Source organism: Chiloscyllium plagiosum, chromosome 3, assembly GCF_004010195.1.
Source record: "Chiloscyllium plagiosum isolate BGI_BamShark_2017 chromosome 3, ASM401019v2, whole genome shotgun sequence".
NCBI lineage: Eukaryota > Metazoa > Chordata > Chondrichthyes > Orectolobiformes > Hemiscylliidae > Chiloscyllium > Chiloscyllium plagiosum.
In genome coordinates, this window is record NC_057712.1 from 12,567,131 (window position 1) to 12,588,179 (window position 21,049).

Here is a 21,049-nt window from a genome sequence, read left to right on the forward strand (position 1 = left end):
GACATCGGGCAGTGAATCACGGGCATCGTGCAGTGACTCTGGGACATCGGGCAATGCCTCTGGAGCATCGGGCAGTATCGCAGGGACATCGGGCAGTATTTCTGGGGCATCGGGCAGTATCACCCGCACCAATCAACCACATCGCCCAGTGGCTCAACATTTCAACTCCCCTTCCCATTCTGCCGAGGATATGGAGGTGCTGGGCCTCCTCCACCGCCGCTCCCTCACCACCAGACGCCTGGAGGAAGAACGCCTCCTCTTCCGCCTCGGAACACTTCAACCCCAGGGCATCAATGTGGACTCCAGCAGTTTCCTCATTTCCCCTTCCCCCACCTCACCCTAGTTCCAAACTTCCAGCTCAGCACTGTCCCCATGACTTGTCCGGACTTGTCCTACCTGCCTATCTCCTTTTCCACCTATCCACTCCTCCCCGACCTATCACCTTCATCCCCTCCCCCACTCACCCATTGTATTCTATGCTACTTTCTCCCCACCTCCACCCTCCTCTAGCTTCTCTCTCCACGCTTCAGGCTCACTGCCTTTATTCCTGATGAAGGGCTTTTGCCCGAAACGTCGATTTCGCTGCTTCTTGGATGCTGCCTGAACTGCTGTGCTCTTCCAGCACCACTAATCCAGAATCTGGTTTCCAGCATCTGTAGTCATTGTTTTTACCTAGATGAATGAAGGAAGTCAGGGCTCTGTAAGCTGCCAAGAGGAGCAGCAGATCTTAGTGCACTGGAAGCAGCAGTGACCTGCAAGAATGGACACTATAGACTCCCAAAAAAATATCGCCAGGCAGTGGCCAAGACATGGTCAGTAACAAGCCATGGCCATAGAAGGTCGTCCAGAGCGTTTTGAACATAAGCTTCCATGGATAGCAGCACCTAGGCTGCACTCTTAAGAGTCCATAGGAGGAGCTTCTGTAAGTAGAATGTTATATTTCTCCTCTTTATTTTTACATTTTATATTTACAGTCAGTTCGTTTACCAATGTATGAATTTAGCCATTTAAAGGACTGCCTTTCTGCAGGTAAGGTACAGGTATCAGTAGATCCTTCTCTGATAAGGAACACTTCATGCAGGCTAGCTCCAATTTTAACATTGATTCCTGCAGAACAGCCTCAGTGGGCCAAGTTGCCTACCTCTGCTCATATGGCTTAATGTCTTATGGAAATGATGCTTCACTTAAAGCATTAACAGGATTAATAGGAATTCAGCCACAACTTTAAATGAGCATTTTTTGTGTTCTCTCCTTTTTTCAGAGTAAAGATTGCTAACATTTGCATGAATATGGCAAAATAGTTGACTAATAGTCTTCGCTAAAACTCTAAATTAAGAGGCAGTTTGTATGTTTCCTCTTTGCTCATAATTAAGAAGATTGAGTTAATGGAGCTTCGTGCTGTGGTGAACTGCAGTGAGCATTCATAAAGGTGTCATTATTTTTGTGAAAATTGTGACTGAATGGAAATTTCATTTGCCTATGTATATGTTTTATGGATTTGTGCGGTGTTTGATTTAAGTAGAATAAAAGAGTCCCATGCAACTGAGAATTATATATGTAGTTCCCTGAAACTATGGTGCCATAGATGGAGGCCATACATCCAAATGTCTGATAAATTATGTAAAACAGTTGGCTGTTTGCAATATGGAAGTACTGATTATACTCAACCAATTTGTGTTTGCAAAACTCAGACACAATTTCTAATTTTAGTTGTGTTTCTGTGATTGGGTTGCACTTGCTGAAAAATTCAAAGTATGCTAAGAATTAGACTAACAGTCAATTTAGGATTATCAAATGAGTTCACGTGCTCATAGCCCATGCAGATCTAGCTCAGTAGACTCAGTAAAAGCTATATGTATTCAAATTAAACACAAGCATAGAGGATAGTCACTTCCTAGTGCTTTCTCCAGCAGTGCATCAACCAATCAAATTCAGCTTCCCCACCAATCAACATCCTTTTTCTCAGGTGGTAGAGATTATCTTCATTTTAAATTTTACATTATCTGATGAGTGCACAATGAAAACCTTCGACAGCATGTTCCTTTTTCCAGCAATACTCAAGCTCTGTGCTTTCAAGTAACTATTAAATCGAAAGATTTCACTAGTCTACAAAAGGTATTTTTAATTATGGGGCCAAGAATTGCATAATATATTTTGTTATTATTTCCATCCAGTAAGGAGATCCATAGTAATTAGGAGCTGTGGTTTTTGAAGCTTCATATGTGAAGGATTCTCGACAACAGTTAACATGCTCCTAAGGAAGTTTTGTAAAAATATGTTGGCTATGTATATGTTTTATGGATTTGTGCGGTGTTTGATTTAAGTAGAAAATGGCAGGAAACATTTTGGTACAGAATAACAGAAGTAACACACAGATTAATCACTAATGTACTTAAATGAGAATTCTTGCAAGGTTGTCTTCATCCCAAGAACAAACTGTTAATGAGTTTTTATGGATTCTTATGTCAGAGGCAGAAATTGGGAGAAGGCACGAGACCCATATTCCCTTGCTTCTGTTTTGAGACTGCCAAGAATTTGGATTTTCCTGTGGTTCAGGCCCAAAATGGCTTGGAGATTGAAAGACAGGCTCAAGATGAATACGGAGGCTGGTGGAGTTCAGAGAAGGAAAACTAAAAGCCTCAGCCTGGTGATCGCAATACATTCTGTAGCTTCTCCGTGCATAGTTGAACGTCTCCTGACCAATTTAACTCCTCTATCACAGACTACCCTCTTTACTCCTGCACTTTCTCAGCCTACTCACTCATCACTTTCTTCACCACTTTACCCATTATATAGTTTACAAACAGGACTCACAATTCCTATTGTAATCGTTGGGACATTGAATGGTCTTTAAAATTCCCCAAGTAAATAAACAGACTTTAGAATTGGTAGTCATCAAACTAGCTCTGGGGACACAAGTTTGAAACCTACCATGAAATTTGAACTCAACTAATACATCTTCAATTAAAAAGATAGTCTAATGGTGACTATTGAATGACTGTTATTAAAAATAAATCTAGAAAAAGATATTCGGTTGAGGCTACCACTACGCAGTCTGATATTCCAAAAGATGTTTGTGCTGCATCCATAACAGCAGTTATGAAACAATTTGTAAGAATTTATATAGCGATACTTTACCAGTGTAAAATACACTTTATCAATTAGCTGAACTTTTAACTCTTAAATCTTCCACATATTTATAATATTGATCTTTTACTTGACAGTTGACAGAAATTTCAACCTGGTAAGAACATTGTTAAAAGGGCAGTTATGTCTCCATTCACAGCACTGATATAGTTCATCTTTCGGAACACAGTTACAGCTTAAATTACAGCATAGCCTGGAATTTACTTTTATGCAGCATTACTTAAAATTGAGGGACACCTCAACCCAATGAAGCTACGACACAGAACTACCTACCTGCCAAACAGTGGAAGCAACACGGACAGGGCTAAGCAATCCCACAGCATACAAATCAAGTCTAAGCTCTCAAGTGTTACCACATCCAGCATTAAAACTGGGCGATTAAACAACTTAGTGGAGGGAGACACTCCTAACATACCTATCCTCTACAATGGAGGAGCTCAGCACATCAGTGTAAAAGACAATGCTGAAGCATTTGCAATCATCTTCAGCCACAAGTGCTGAATGGCTGATCCATCTCTGCCTCCTCCTGAGATCACAGATGTCAGACTTTAGCCAGTACAGTCATGTGATACTTAGCTGTATCCAGTGTCTTCATCCATTTCTAAGGTTATGGGTCCTAATAAAATTCTGGAAATAGCACAGAAGATTTTCCAATATGGCTACAACATTGACATCTATCTGAAAGTGTCTAGTTATGTCCTGTCCACTAAAAACAGGGCAAATCCAATGTGTACAATGATTGCCATATAAGTATATGCCTAGGAACCCTCCAACCACAAGGGATGAACTCAGATTTCTCCAGTTTCCTCATTTCCCCTCCCCCCACCTTGTCTCAGTCCCAACCCTCGAACTCAGCACCACCTTCCTAACCTGCAATCTTCTTCCTGACCTCTTCGCCCCCACCCTCACTCAGCCTATCACCCTCACCTTAACCTCCTTCCACCTATCGCATTTCCAACCCTCCCCCAAGTGCCTCCTCCCTACCTTTTTATCTTAGCCTGCTGGACACACTTTCCTGATTCCTGAAGAAGGGCTCATGCTCAAAAGGTCTATTCTCCTGCTCCTTGGATGCTGCCTGACCTGCTGCGCTTTTCCAGCAACACATTTTTAGCATATAAGTATATTGTCAATCAACAAAATGGGAGTTAACAGTGCTATTATGTGGCATCTATAATGGAATAACGTTCAGTTTGGGTTCTGCCAGGGGCACTCAGCTCCTGCCTTTGTTACAGCCTTGGTCAAGAAATGAACAAAAGAGCTGAATTCCAGAAGTGAAGTGTGAGTGGCTGCCTTTGGCATCAAGGAACCCAAGCATAACAAGAGTCCATGGGTTGGAGTTGTAACTAACACAAAACAGGGTGGCTGTGGTTGTTAGATGTCAATCATTGCAGTCCCAGGACATCACTGCGAGTGTTCTCAGAATAGTATCCTAGGCCCAAATACTGTTAACTGCTTCATTGCACAATGTTTAACAGCATCCATGACTCTGATAGTGCAACAGCCCATGTCCACATTCAAGAACTGAATTCAGTATTGGCCTGATTAATTCCAAGTTTGAGTCACTCAAGTGTCAGGCAATGACCCTTTTCAGCAAGAGTCAATGGAACCATCACTCCTTGATATTCAGTGGCTTTACCATCACTGAATTCCCCCCATCTCAGAGATTTACCATTGACCAGAAACTGAACTGAACCAGCTGCATAAATACTATGGCTTCAAAAGTAGTTCAGATACTAGGAATTATATGACAAGTAACTGACCTGCTAATTCCTCAAAGTCTGTCCATCATCGGCACAGTAGCTCAGTGATTAGCCTGGGTTCAATTCTATCCTTCGGTGAATGTCAATGTGGAATTTGTAAGTTCTTCCCGTGTCTGTATGGGTTTCCTTCCGTTGCCAAAGATGTGCCAGTTAGGTGGATTTGCCATGCTAAATTGCGCAGTGTTTAGTGATGTACAGGATTAGCTGTGGGAAATGCAGCGATAGAATGGGGGAGAGTCTGGGTAGGGTTCTCTTCAGAGGGTTGATTTGGATTTGATAGGCTGAATGTCCTGCTTCCACACTGTAGGGATTCTGTGATTTCTATGATCTGCAAGGCAAAAGAGTGGAATGAAATACACTCTATTTTCTGGGTGCATTTTTTAGAGACTCAGGGAAAATCAGCGTCATGTTTTATAACTTACTTTTCCTGAAGTATTTGGCTTTGTAAAGATGGAGGAGCTAATAATTGCAGGGGTACAATGACCTCATTCACTGCAATACACTATAGTGAATTGAAGGGCTGGAAATCATGGAAAACCCCCAGGCTGTACATGTTACAGAGTATTTAACATGAAATGCATATTGTATTCAGTCTGTAATAGTAAGTGTAGTGAGACACCTTGTACTGTTGAAACAAAGAAATCTGTATTGCATTTAATATAATTGTAAATTTGAACTGTTACTTAGTGTACCCTTGCGTACCTTTGCAATATTTATGAATAAAGCACATGGGAAAAGTGTGCTATGCAGTTTCGGCTCAATGACAAGTGTGCAAAAGGGTATTAGTTGCAATTAATGACTGAAGTGCGTTTCCCTGAAGGTGAGGTGTTTGCTAGCTTAGGTTTAAGCCATGCATAAAGAAATATGCGAAGTGCGTTTGCTATAGCTTGCTCTTGATACCAGCGCAATTATTCCTTGTGTCGTGCTGCCCTGATATATAATGTAAAGGTTGAAAAATCACTTCAAGCCCTTTTCATCTGTCACACATTATGCAAGTTATCTTTGAACATGAGTTTTTTACTCCACTCCAGTCTGGCTTCTCCATTCTCCTCCCATTTTCCACTTGTTCAGTGTCAAATGCATCCATTTCCTTTATTGTGAATTGCTCTCGACTCACCTTGCAACATGCAAGGAGTGTGATAGAACATAGAACATAGAAGAATACAGCGCAGTACAGGCCCTTGGGCCCTCGATGTTGCGCCGATCCAAGCCCACCTAAACTACACTAACCCACTATCCTCCATATACCTATCCAATGCCCTCTTAAATGCCCATAAAGAGGGAGAGTCCACCACTGTTACTGGCAGGGCATTCCATGAACTAACGACTCGCTGAGTGAAGAACCTACCCCTAACATCAGTCCTATATCTACCCCCCCTTAATTTAAAGCTATGCCCCCTTGTAATACCCGACTCCATACGCGGGAAAAGGTTCATACTGTCTACCCTATCTAACCCCCTAATCATCTTGTACACCTCAATCAAGTCACCCCTAAACCTTCTTTTCTCTAGTGAAAACAGCCCCAAGTGCCTCAGTCTTTCCTCATACGATTTTCCTTCCATACCAGGCAACATCCTGGTAAACCTCCTCTGCACCCGTTCCAATGCCTCCACATCCTTCCTATAGTATGGCGACCAAAACTGCACACAATATTCCAGATGCGGCCGTACCAGAGTCTTATACAACTGCATCATGACCTCAGGACTCCGGAACTCAATTCCTCTACCAATAAAGGAATTGTGATGTAATTGATGCCTTTTGTTGCCATACTGTTTTTAAACTTAAGCTTCCCAAGTCTAAGTTGTAGAAGCAAACAGGCCATAACATCATTCCTGAAATTTTCCAAGAACATAATGTGGGAATGACATCACTCACCAATCGCCAGACAGGGATGTTCCCTCCTAGGGAACACTTCAGCGGTCAAGGACATTCAGCTTCGGATCTTCAGGTAACAGTCCTCCAAGGCAGGCCTTGGGATATGCAACAACGCAGAGTTACTGAGCAGAAGCTGATAGCCAAGTTCAGTACCCATGAGGATGGCCTCTACCAGGATCTTGGGTTCATGTCACAGTACAGGTGACCCCACTGCGCACTCACTCAAACACGTATACACACACACACACACACACACCCTCTGATATATGTGCTGTCTCTCAGACACACACCCACCCCCACACACACTCTCATTCCTGCATATATCCTCTCACAGGAATATACTCTGTCACACTCGCGCACACTGTATCAAGCACACGCACGCACACTCTCCCTTTCTCCCACACACAGCTCGCTGTCTCTCTTTCTCGCACGTATACGTCTGTGGGGTGAATTTGTATTTGCAGATACATTCTATTTTGATTCAAAAGCTCACAAACTGTAGGCAGTCAGTCCAAGTGACATTTTATAAACCTCTACTTTGGAAATAGAACCGGTCTCTTGCAAGGTTGGGATACGACCGACTCTAACTTCACACTTTTTTAATGCATTGTCTGAGCTGTCAGCTTTGTTTATAAAATCTTAAGTTATCCCAGGACCCTGACTTACATGAAGTTCTGTGGTTTAATGTTAATGAATCAAAACCTGCATTCCCATTCAAAATGATTAAAAACTTTACAGCAATCTAAATTTGTTCAATGCATTGCATCAGTTGTGTGACACTTCGATCTTCTACTGCAAAATTCTGTGTCCTGTGATCCTGTCCCACTAGCTACCTGATGAAGGAATAGTGCTTCGAAAGCTTGTACTTAAATTAACATGTTGGACTAAACCTTGTGTTGTGTAATTTTTAATAATGAGAAGCCTTGCCCACTCACCATAGACATGGGACAATAATGGATGCACTCCACCTGAGTTTCTCATCCAGTGATTCCAATGGAGTGACACTTGCAATGTGTATGTCAGCAGCAAGTGCTTGGAAAATCCACCACCTGTTTTCAGAATAATCAATTGTAATGACATTGTTTTATGCATGGTATCTTGTCATAGAGTCTGTGCATCTATTATAATGTCCTGCAGGTGGCACTGTTTGTTTGTTTTTAGCTGCCCAACTTGATAAAATAGAATTCGACCAGAACAAGTAATTGCAATTTTGAACAGATGTCTGAGCTGTTGGTCTGTGACTGCTACAGAGGAAGTTGACTGTAACTTTGTGCTGCACGTTCTTTTTTGCAACATAATGTTCATTTTCATGTATTTATTAAGCTTATGCTTAATCCCTGTTGAGCAGCATTTGTAAGAATGTGACTTCTGTAGCCAGTGCATTCTTCAGTGATGATTAAACTAACTTCTTTTCAGCATCATTGTTGACAATTAATTTAAATTTTCATAAAGTATTTAGGGAATAATGCATTGTCTCAGTTTTTGTTTGGATTAATGTAGTTTTAGTAATGAAAATCTGAGAAATTAAGCCTCTGTATAAGTAGAAAATATTTGAAAGTGCCAAGTATCTTGGGTTTTAATCTGGCAGAACCCATTATGCTGTTGGACAATGTTAAACCTTGTGTATCAATAAAACAAATGATTTGATGTGGCAAAGATCATAGGTCTTTGTTTGGAAAATTACTTTAAGGGAAGGAAGCTGCAAGCAATATTTGTCCTGTAAACCCATTCAATCATTTGTTTCATCTGCACCGAAGCAGAATGTTTTAAAGTATTCTGCGTCTCTCACAGGACATTGCCAACTAGTTACTGTAACAGCTGTTGTTGCAGTAAGCAAGCAAGCTCAGTACTGTGTTTTAGAATTTGAATTCCGTGTCTGTAAGCATAGTACGTGCTGACTGTGAACAGCTGTTACAGTAACCAGGTCGAAATTGTCCTCACTGTTTGGTGGGCTAAGAGACAGACTCTTGATTTGAACAAAATAATGAATACAGAAACTAGCAGGGAATGTTGTTCCATTGATTTAAAATTGCAAAAAAAAATTGTCAATCACAACCTAATGTGCTGATTTCCTCCGGTTTTATTGCTTATTTAGAATTGGAGAAGGATACAACATACATAGAGGTCATTTGGCACGTACTGTTTTGTTGGTCAAGTTATATTGCAGTCTCCCTTACCACCGTGTCCCTGAAGCACCATTTGATTCTTGGGTACAGTTTCATGGATGATGACCTTTTGGTCATCTTGTCAAAGAAGCAACTTTTCACATACAATGCTAAATGCAGGGTGTTGCCAAACTAATTGACCATTCAAGAAAGTCAAGGCTATATATTTATTTTTGTCCTTTCAGAACATTCTTGCATTCAGATTTTCCAGTGTTCATTTGGCTAATAATCGAGCTCAGGAACCATGGTATTAGTTCTGGCCCAAATTGGTGTCATCCTTTTACTCTGAAGTAGATATTAGCTGTCGATGTCCCATTCTTGAATTTAAGCACAGAAATTCACTAGTAAATGCAGCACTGTTGAAAATCCTCTTTTGAATGAGGCATTAAGGTGAGATCTCATCTGCCCCCTTCTGCTGAATATAAACAATCCCTTTGCATTGTTTTGAATAAGAGCAGAAGAAATGATTATTGCATAGTGTTCTGCACCATTTACAAGTTCCTCAGACATTGAAGCAGCTCATGTTCATATGCAGCAAGACTTTGACAACATCCGGGCTTGGGCTGATACGTGTCAAGTAACATTCACATCGCCCAAGTGCTAAACAATCTCAAACAAGACAGAATCTAACCTTTTGCCCCTTGACTGTCAAGTGGTATTACCGTCTCTTGATCTCCTGCTATCAATATCCTGTGGTTGGTATTGACCAGAAACATAACTGGATTAGTCAATTAAATATTGTGGCTACAAAGCCCATCGGAGTCTGGAAATTCAGTAGTGACTAAGCCACCTCTTGACAGTGCCTGTTCACCACCTACAACATGCAAGTCAGGAAATGGGGTAGAATGCTCTCCACTTGCCTGGATGGATGCAGTTCCAACATCACTTCCAAAACTTGACACAATCCAGTGTGAAGTAGTCATTTGCTTAGCATCAAATCCACTGTCATCTAATGCAGTAGATACCACCTACAAGATGCACTGCAGGAATTCACCATGGCTCCTCCATCAGCACATTCCAACTGTAATCTTCACCATCAAAAGGACAAGAATAGCGGATATATGAATACAACAGCCTACAAGTTCCCTTCCAGTTCACACACCACGCTGACATGGAACTATAATCATTTTTCCTTCATTGTCAGTTTGCAGATACATTCTGCAACATTATCTTTGTCCATCCCAGTCCAACACTGGCACCTCCACCTCATATGTTCTTAGACTGTGGTTAAACTCTTAACTGTACGTGAAAGGGAACAGCTCAGAGCTGGGATTTTAATTCCAAGCTGAGATCTTCCTGGGCATTTGAGCTCAGGTGAGGAGTTTCAGGGGACATACTGCTTTGAGATTCAGTGCTTTGGTACTTTTTGTAGTTTGCTGAACCACTGGGTCAAAATTCTGGAATTCCCTCCAAACAGCACTGAGTGTGCATTATACTTCAGGGACTGCAATGGTTGAAGAGGGCAGCCCACCAGCATTTTGTCAAGGGCAGTTAGGAATCAGAAATAAATATGGGCCAAGCAAGGAACGTCCACATCACATGAATGAATTTTTAAAAAAATACTCCAGGTGACATGGCCAATATTTATCCCACAATCAGTACCTCAAAAACTTGTAATCATTAGTACATTTCTGTCTGTGTGCAAACAGATTGTTCGGGCACAGGCCCTGAAGAAGGGCCTGTGCCCGAAACGTCGAATCTCCTGTTCCCTGGATGCTGCCTGACCTGCTGTGCTGTTCCAGCAATAAAGTTTCAACTTTGATCTCCAGCATCTGCAGACCTCACTTTCTCCTGCAAACAGATTGTGTCATATTTCTAACATTGCATTTCAAAAATTCTTCACTGTCTGTAAAGTACAATGGGATACCTGAGATCATTAAAGGCTCAATGTAAATGCCTATATTCTCTTGAGAGCTGATTTTGTCAAGTGTTTCCTCCAGCCAGTTGCTAAAAGGGGAGAGATGTAAAGAGTTACGTTGACATATGTATGATCTACATATTAATTAGTTAAGGTTTACCTTCCAAATCTGAGCCACTTTTTTAAAAAGCTAACTTTTTAAAATTTGCATTAAACATTAAGAGTGTTTAAAAACTAATAGTTTTCCAAAATTATAAGATAAACTATAGCCATAAGGCCATTCAAATCGTGCATGCTGAGTAGTAATACAGCAAGCAGGCTTTGTTCAGGTCTGTTTATACTGCCTCCTGTTAATGCTGCTTCTGTGACTGAACATCAACTGAGGATTGTCTAAGTTTCAGGTTGAGGGCCTCCACTTCCCTTACGACTGCCCATGTCAAATCATACATTTCCCATCACCTTCAAACTTGGTTATACATTCGAATGTCCCACTTTACTGTTGAACTTACGATGAGGAATTTAATTATCGTGGAAGAAAGGTGCTTGCTACTGCCTCCTTTTATTTAGGTTGCTTTTTGCATTATCCCAAAATTGAGAGTCCACGATACCTAGGTACCTTGGCAGTTTGCAGTGGCTGCCTGATATGGGGTGTTTCCCTGCTTTCACCATTTGCTGTAGTCTATAATGTTGTCATGTGCCATGTCCACTGGAAAAACAATACAAATAATTGAGTGTCATGTTCATGTCAGAATGAACTTTATTTCATCTTGCTACCCTTCTGCTATGAGGGAGTGAGAGGCAGTATATCTAAAGAGGACTTCTGATCAAAGATCAGTTTCCTTCCTGCAATTGAGGCATTAGTTCAACCTCATCCAGTAAATGATGAGAATTAACAACCTTTTGGACTCGTTGAGGTGGTAGACAAGTAGACTGGTGTGATGTTAAGCACATACTAGCCAAGGATACCCTATGTTTGTGCATGTTCTATGTGAAGGTAATTGATGGCAGCTGGTAATGACTTGACATAACATTTGATTCAGTATCTTGGGCTCATGAATCTGGAGATCAGCTGGAATTCCTACACCTATTAATGTTTAGTAACTCTCCCAAAAATGCTTTCAATCTGAACTACAGGCCATTTTGGTAAAGAATGGAGTAGCATGTAGTGTATTGGATATCTTTTCATATAAAACATAAGTTCACCATCATCTGGAGTATTTATACAGTTCTGGGTGCCACACATGAGCAATGATTTGAAAACTTTGGAGAGATTACAGAAGGTTTACAACAATAGTTATAGGGTTTAGGAGTGTCAGTTATGAAGATAGTTAGGAGAAGGCTGGGGGAGATCATATTCAATCATAGAAGGTCTGGACAAAGTTAAACAGGGAGAAAATGTTTGCACACATGAAAGTATTTGAAATACAAGGGAACAGTTTTACATTAATTAGCAAAAGTCATATGAGGGAAAGGTTTTTCATGCAGTGAATGGCTAGAGCCTGAAATCCATTCTCCAAAGTATGTGCAAACAAGGTAATCAAAATCCAAAAATGTGCAGGTTAGGTGAATTGGCCATGCTAAATTGCCTGTAGTGTTAGGTGTAGGGGAATGGGTCTGGATGGGTGCGCTTTGGTGGGTTGGTGTGGACTTGTTGGGCCGAAGGGCCTGTTTCCACACTGTAAGTAATCTAATCTAAAAAACAAATGAAATTGGTTGGTTGTTTGAAAAGGAACAATGTGCTGGGTTGAAAGCTGAAGGTAGGAGATGGTATTAGGTGAGGTTTTTGGGAATGTGATGGAATACTCCCACGTTCAAGCATGACATCATCCCAGACAAAGCAGCCTGCTTGATTGGCGCACAATTCTGTCACCTTCACCGTTCATTCCCATCACCACTGAGACACAGTGGCACCACCAATGTCTCAAGGGCAACTAGAGATTGATAAATGCTGTTCGAGTCAGTAAAGCCCACATCAAATGAACTTTTTTTAAAAAAAGCTTATTTGGTGTCCTGGCACAGACATGGTGGGCTAAATAGCTTCCTTCTGCACTAAAACTATTCTGTAATTCATTAGTTGTTTATCTGCCACATAAGTTGTATAGCTTCTGCCAAAAAGAGAAACCAGCTAAAGCAGAATGCTGAATCTTAGGATGTTTTGTTAAGTTAAAGCGGTACATGAATGTTATATATTGATGTTTCACCCATTTCCTTCTAAGGCAGTAAATAAAAGTTTACTAGTACTGAGAAAGAGTCATCGGACCTTAAATGTCAACTTTAATTTCTCTTCACAGATGCTGCGAGACCTGAGCTTTTCCAGCAACTTAATGTTTCTTATTGTTCAGTGTTTTGCAAGGAGTTATGTTACTAGGTTGGTGAAATGACCTAATACAGTGGAAGTAGCCCTGACTTTGGGTTGGAACATTGTAATCCTCTAAATGCACTTCTGTTCTGTATAAAGCTTTGTTTTGCTCACCTGATCTTGCAGTGTTGTTCGATGTCCACAAGCAAACTCTCATTGGAATTCTTCCCACTTCAATGTAAATATCTGAGCTCCTAGAAAACAAAAGTGGTATGAAATAATTGTGGAGCACGTTATGAAGTCCTTAGAATATCTAATTAAATGTAATACTTGGATATTGCAAATCCAAGTCTTTTAAATAATCCTTATATAGAGCTGGAACATGCCTTTTTATAGCTAAAAATCATACAACACCAGGTTATAATCCTACAGGTTTATTTGGAAGCACTAGCTTTCGGACCACTGCTCCTTCATTAGCTACCTGATGAAGGAACAGCACTCGGAAAGCTAGTGCTAGCTCGTGTTGTGTGATTTTTAACTTTGTCCACCCCAGTCCAACATCGGCTCCTCCACATCATGTCTTTTTATATGTGAACTTCAGAAATCCTGAGCAATTGCAGAAATCCAGTCAATCTTCAATAGAAAATCTTAACCTGACAGCAAGAAAAAAGCTACTCTTCTGTAATCTGTGCCATTTTTGTAAATGAGAGAGCAGCGTGTAGAACATTAGGTATCTTTTCAACAATTATTCACTATCTAACTTGTATAGCTTGAGGAAAATGATAAACTAAAGCAAAATGCAGAAATGTGAAAATCTGGAGCTGACAGCAACATTTATTTTATGAAATTATAGTACATTGATAAATTTTAGGAAAGTATATTATGTAATTGTTCAGATTTTACATTTCCATTTTACAAAGTGCAATTTGTCTTATTCAATTTACTCCATGTGATATCAAAAAGATTGGCTGAACGCTGCATGCCCTGACTTCATCCTGGCTGTAGTGCTGACACTGTTTGCTAAACTGTTCCAGCATATCTATATTAACTTGTGTCTATCTGACAATGTGGAAAATTGCTGATCCATAAAACATGGCAAATCTAATCTGGACAATTAGCATCCCATTACCCCATACTCTGTCATCAGCAAAGTGATGAAGATGTTGCTACTGGGTGACGCTTGCTAACCAATGTGCTAATCAGTGACAAACAGTTTGAGTTCTGTCAGAGCCACTCGGCTGCAGATTTCATGACAATATGCACAAAAAAAGGCAGAATTCCAGAGGTGAATCAAAGTGAGTGCCCTTGAGATCAAGACAACATTCAACAATGTGGCATTGGTGAGCCCAAGTAAAATTAGACCTCTCTATTGGAGGGCACAAAGGAAGATGTTTAGCCCTCACTATCACAATCATCTCAGCCCCAGTACATTGCTATAGAGTTTCTCTGGATACTGTACAATGTCTCCCATATGGGATTGGCTTCCTATCCCTCCATGGTAGCCAGTGGAATTTAAATTCAATTAATAAACCAAAAAGCTGGTGTATACAGCTAGCCTTAGCAACGGTGGCCATGACAACTATCTGGCATTAAAGCTTGTCTCGACATTGGTGACTGTGACAACTGTTATTAATTGTTGTAAAACCTGATTTAAATTATTAGTGGCCTTTGGGGAATAACATTTTGCATCTTTACCTGGAAGAGACCCTAAACATCTCCATGTAGGACATTCACTGGCCACACATTTTAAATCAGATATACTGCTCAAAGAAATTAGAGAGCATATTGATTCAGATATCGTCTGATGTTTAGTTTGAACATCACTACTACTCAAGTAAGAATCTAACCACCTCTTGACAATCATTGGTATTAATATCTTAAGCAAGAGAATCCAACCATTTATTCAAAGGCATTATCATCACCAAGTTCCCTACCATAGAGAGTCACCATTCACCAGAAACAAAACTGGACTATTAATATAAATACGATGGTTGCTAGAGCAGGTCACAGGCTGGGATTCCATGACCAGTAACTCACCTCATGACTTTGCAAAGCTTGTCAACCATCTACAAGACACAGGTCAGGAGTATGAGTGAATAGCCTGGCCTTGATGAGTGCAGCTCTAACGACACACATTGTCTTGACGAAAATATTTTCAGTTCCTCCATCACCACTGGGTCTAAATCCAAGTAATTCCTTTTTAACAGCTTTTTGAGAGTAACCTATGCCACACATACTTGTCACCATAGTCTCAAAGATAATTAGGGATGGGCAATAAATTATGACCTTGCCAGTCATGCTTATTTCTCATGAGTAAATTTAAGAAAAGGTATCTGGGTTGACCAGCTGTAATATTTATAACAGAGTTTCCTTTGTTTCTATATGAAGTTCCTCAGCTATCTTAATTATCACCTATTCATCACAGCAGTGATAATCAAGCCGAGGAGCTTGGCTGAGTGCAGTGGTTAAGCTCAACATCTCCAGAATGTAGTATCCCACTTGTTGAGCAGTCCCATACATCATCTTAAGCTTTAACTTCCTTATCACACTGGTGCACCATGGCAGTACTATATTCCCAATTCCAGCAAATCATCAGGTCTGTGATGGTAGCATCTTCCATATTCGTAACCCTGACCAATAAGAATAATCTGGTCAGGAGAAACAAGAGAACACTACCATCTACCTTCTCGAGGGCAATTGATGATGGGCAACCATCCTGGCTTAGTGACTGCTGACCAAATCCTACGAGAGAATTAATTTAAAAAATTAATTGGAGATTATTATATATTTAGATAATGTAAAAATCTGTTGGAGTTAATGTTTTAGGTTGACTTTCATGAGAATTTCTGTTTATAAATTTACATTCTTTAGAACAAGTAGAATACACATGTGCTGCTGATCCATTTAGGTACTAGTCCACTGTCAGATGGTCACATTTGTTGTGATGATTAGAAAATTGTTTTGATAGAAAACAAAAGCCATTTGTGAGATCAGTTGTTTGCTGGATCTATTTTACAGAGCTTTCAATGTAATTTCTGTTAAATCAGTGAATGAAATTCATCCATACATGGAGAATCCCATTTTCTTTTGAGTATGTTACAAAGTGAATATCAAACTGAAGCTTTCAAATGTTATGTTATTTGATGACTTGTGTTGGAAACTTAATGCGTGTAAACAGCTCATTCTTTCTGTCTGATGCCTGTTTAGTTGATTTCGCACATTGAGGATGGCAGCTTGGATCTCAATTTTGGTCAGAAAGCCTTTAGGATCATTTCAGGAAGGGGAATGGTGCACTGAATGCTGCACTGCTTTTGAAACTTTTCATGCTGGTGATCTCATTGGGGTATCTTGATATGTTCTCATGATCTTACTGCAAATCCATTCACTCCACAAATATCAACACTCACTCTTTAATCACAGATTTATCATGCAGCATTTCATGCCACTACCTTCATGGAAAATATGCTTTATTTGCATGCAATAACCAATAATGTGTTACAAACCAAAAAATCTGGGACACCATAAAAATCTGATGGGATTCCTCTGATTCGCCATTGCCTCCCGTATAGTTCACATGTCCCTATTTAAACCTATACTATGCTTAGTTCAGTCTTTGTTTAGTCTTAGCACAGAGTTTTTGGTGACTTGTTTGCCTGCTAACCGTGGGCGGCATGGTGGCACAGTGGTTAGCACTGCTGCCTCACAGTGCCAGAGACCCGGGTTCATTTCCCGCCTCAGGCGACTGACTGTGTGGAGTTTGCACCTTCTCCCCGTGTCTGCGTGGGTTTCCTCCGTGTGCTCCGGTTTCCTCCCACAGTCCAAAACGTGCAGGTTAGGTGAATTGGCTATGCTAAATTGCCCGTAGTGTTAAGTGCAGGGGTAAACGTAGGGCAATGGGTCTGGGTGGGGGCGGGTCGGTGTGGACTTGTTGGGCCAAAGAGCCTGTTTCCACACTATAAGTAATCTAATCTAATCTAATCTAATACTACATTTGTGCAGCTTAGGAGGCATAAGCACCATGATGATTAAAATAAAGAATAGAGTATTCCACCCCCATGTGAGCTAGTTTGAATGTAAAACATGTACTGGATCATACTTGCTCCATCAAGGATTTTACCTATTTTCTTTTAACTGTTCATCTGAGAAAACAACAATACAACTTTTGGGAGGTTGTTGGCATGTCCACACCATTATCTCTGGCTGCAACATCGTGAAAAGTAAGCTAGAAATGACAGCTGTTAAATTCTTTGCTTCCATTGTAGGTATAAAACAAAAGTCAGGTAAAGTATGTGAAAGTTTTTTTTATTAGCCAAAATATGCTGCTCAGGTCCTAACATCATGAATGGTGATTTGGAACTTGCCAGTGCATGTGGAGTAACGTGCAGGATGAACATCGTTGAATAACTGCTTTCAGAAAAGTTGGAGAGAATTTGCTGTGCTGTCGAAGAACAAAGACTTTATGTGCACCTTTGATATTTTTTTCATTGTATAGATGTATTAGTAGTTCATCTTTAAATCTGAGTATTACCGAGAAAATCATCACCACTTTCTGAGCAAGGTTTTCAGTGAATTCTTGGTCTTAGTTGGCATGATGTGTTTCATATTCACATGTTGTAATTTTGTTTGTTTTTAGAGTCAATGTATGCAAATATTTTCTAACTGCTGTGAAGGGGAACGGAATTGGTAAAAAAAAAAGATACCGAAGGCAGTGTAATGAATTTGCTATTCTCTCCAGTTTACCTGCATGGATCAGTGAAAAATGATTCTTCTTCAGAAATTATAGAATCATAAAGCACTGAAGATAATTTACTGATCTTGCCTCTGCCAGATTTTATTCTGTTGGATTACCAATGAATCTCACTCCTCTGCTCTTTCTCGCTAGACTTGCGACTAGCTGTAACTACTGTTGTCCAGCTTGAGTGAAATATTTACCTTAGTCACATCATGAAGTTCATAAAATCTTGTAGCATACAATGAGGCTATTTGGCCCACTGTGTCTCTGCTGACTTTTTGAAGAGTTACCTAAATGAGCCCCATTAATTGACTGGGGGACTATGGGGTTTGGAGATCATGAGGGAAAGAAACCACCCTGTTCCTTCAGCCTATGGCATATATCCCACTCCATTCATAGGAAATTCAGTGGCAATACTTGGGCTGGACCTCTTGAGTACTATTGCAGAAGCCGTCATACCTGATGGTTCTCCTACAGTGTATATTACTGCTGGCTTTGATTGGCTATCAGCTCTTTGCAACATTATTACCACCCTTATTTGCATAGAAAGCCTGATGTTGGCAAGTTACGTGTTTTCTCTTGTACTCGTGCACCATTTCTGTGATACAACTGGTTCTCCAACTGTTGTATGGGTCCACAGTCAATGGCACTGAATCTCAGCCTGCATGTCAGATCAGTGACCAGTCATCAGAATCTAGTTTTGCTAGATAAGCAAAACTCCCTCCCAACTAAATATTGGGAGGACCAAAACCATTTGGACCCTGATTCCTAGCTACTGAATCCATCTTTCTGCCGGGGAATGAACTGGGATTTAATCAGGCTGTTTATAGCCTCACTGTCATTTGATCCCAAGGTAAGCTTCTGTTTACATATTAACTACCTCACTAAAACAACTGATTTCCACCTCTAACCTATCTAACTTCACCCTTGCCTAAGCTTGTCTGCTGTAAAAAAAACCCTCTTCTGTACTATTGTCACCTCTAAACTTGGCCAGAAAAATGTTGGAGTAGTCAAGTCCCAAATTCCATCTTTGTAAACTCAAAGTCAATAAAAACTGTGTTGCCCATGTCCTAACTTGCACCTATTCATCTTTCACTACAGTGCTTATTGACTTAGGTTAGCTCCTGGTTAAACAATATTTTGATTTTAAAACTCTAGGTTTTCAAATCCCTTCATGGCCCCTCTCCCTATCTCTATTTTGTTCCCACAGCTCAGTATTGATTTATTCTCCTCTAATTCAAGCCGTCTGAACGTTTGTAATTTTAATTGTTCTAGCATTGGTTGCTGCAACAATAGCTGCCAAAGCTCTCAGCCCTCGAATTTCCGCACTAACCTCTCTGCTTTACTCCCTTATTCTACTACTTAAAGATGCATTTTTAAAACCTACCTTTTTGATCAAACTTTCAGTCATCTTTTCATATATTTCATAACATGAATCATTGTCAAATTCTAGTTTAAAATGTTCCTGTAAAGAGCTTGGAACATTTAACTGTGTTCAAAGCTTTATGTACACAAGTACTTAGCAAAAATTATCATTTTCATTCTACTTGCAGTCCAAAAATTGAAGATACACTCCTAATGAGTATATCAGCACAAAACCAAAAAAAATGTTGAAGAATGAAGACCAGTTTCATGATGAACAAAATATAGGTTTATCCTGCCAGGCAAGAATATCCTATCAATATTTAATCCCTCAATCAGCATCATAAAATGTTTTTAATCCATTGTCATTACATTACTGTTGTTGAGGGTTTGCTGTGCAAATTGACTGTGTCAGTTCTTAATTTGGAATAATAACAATGCTTGACATTCTTCATTGTAAAGTGCTTTGACAAATCCTGTGATTGTGAAAGGTGCTTTCTGAATGTAAATGTTTCTCCTTTTCTTTGAATTGTTAATATTTCAGAATAAAAATCTGTTCATTTCAGTCTGCTCTTATGGGAAAGAGAGGATTAAATATTCCCTGAAAATAGCCTCTTCTTCAGGTGATCCGAAGAACAGCACTTTTGGCCTGACCCCACACATCTGCTCATCAAAGATTTTTCTGTTTTCAATAGGTCAGTTGTGGGGCTATTTGATGATTACCCTAGCATGTTCTGTTCCAACCAAAATAATATCATTAATGAACTAGCCCATTATCACCCAACAATAAGATCTAAACAGCAACAAGACTTCGAAGATGAACATGAGAAATAGTAACAGGAATAGAGAAGGTGGTAATGATAATGCAATGGTGAGAACACCACCATGCTCCTGATGTATACCTTCTAGACGGTGCAGAGGTTTTGAGGGTGTCAGAAAGTGAACAGTGCAGACTCGATGGGCAAAAGGGTCTCTTCCATGCCGAATGATTCTACGATTCATTTGTCAAAGTACATAATCTCAGTTCTCCTCTCGTCCAGTCTTTAGTGATTGTAATGAGGTCAGTCAGGTGGACCTCGTGGATCATGTGTTCTCTGATTGGTGCTGTTAATCTGGTCAAATCAGAGAGCCCTAGCTAACAGATATGGGAGTGTCAGAGGCTCTGTTCACTCTGAAAGCTGATTCTGAGGGAACTGGAAGACTATCAAGAATTTCCATGTGTAAATAAAGGGCGACTTGGTGACAGGATACCAGCCTCGGAGGAGTTATTCACAGTTAAACTCCTAATCTTTGATGATCCTCAGGAAGATAATGCTAGATGAAAATAGCATTGTCTGTAAAAGTTGGGAGTTTAACTGTGAATAACTCCTCCGAGGCTGGTATCCTGTCACCAAGTCGCCCTTTATTTACACATGGAAATTCTTGATAGTCCTCCAGTTCCCTCAGAATCAGCTTTCAGAGTGAACAGAGCCTCTGACACTCCCATATATATCTGTTAGCTACGGCCCTTTGGTGCTGTTAATCTGGTCAAATCAATCAGAGAACACATGATCCACGAGGTCCACCTGGCTGACCTCATTACAATCACTAAAGACTGGACCAGTCATTCTATCATTTACTGTTACAGGAGAACTAAGATTATGTACTTTGACAAATGAACCGTAGAATCATACAGCATGGAAGAGACCCTTTTGCCCATTGAATCTGCACTGTTCACTTTCTGACCCCCTCAAAACCTCTGCACTGTCTAGAAGGTATGCATCAGGAGTATGGTGGTGTTTTCACCATTGCATGGATGCTGGAGCATCAGTAATACTCAAGAAATTCAATGTCATCCCGAACACAGCAATA

The 21,049-nt window shown here is 40.3% G+C and overlaps 1 protein-coding gene across 7 annotated transcripts in view; it reads left to right on the forward strand.

Moving 5' to 3' along the window:
* LOC122541001 (CYFIP-related Rac1 interactor A) overlaps nt 1–21,049 on the forward strand; it is a 215,828-nt gene that overhangs the window by 144,781 nt on the left and 49,998 nt on the right. Inside the window, exon 4 of one of the 7 annotated variants that reach the window (XM_043677459.1) lies at nt 19,765–19,893. The exons of the other annotated variants lie outside the window; for them this stretch is intronic. The gene's annotated coding sequence lies outside the window, so the exon portion shown is untranslated. The remainder of the gene's footprint in view (nt 1–19,764; nt 19,894–21,049) is intronic. 7 annotated transcript variants of the gene reach the window in all.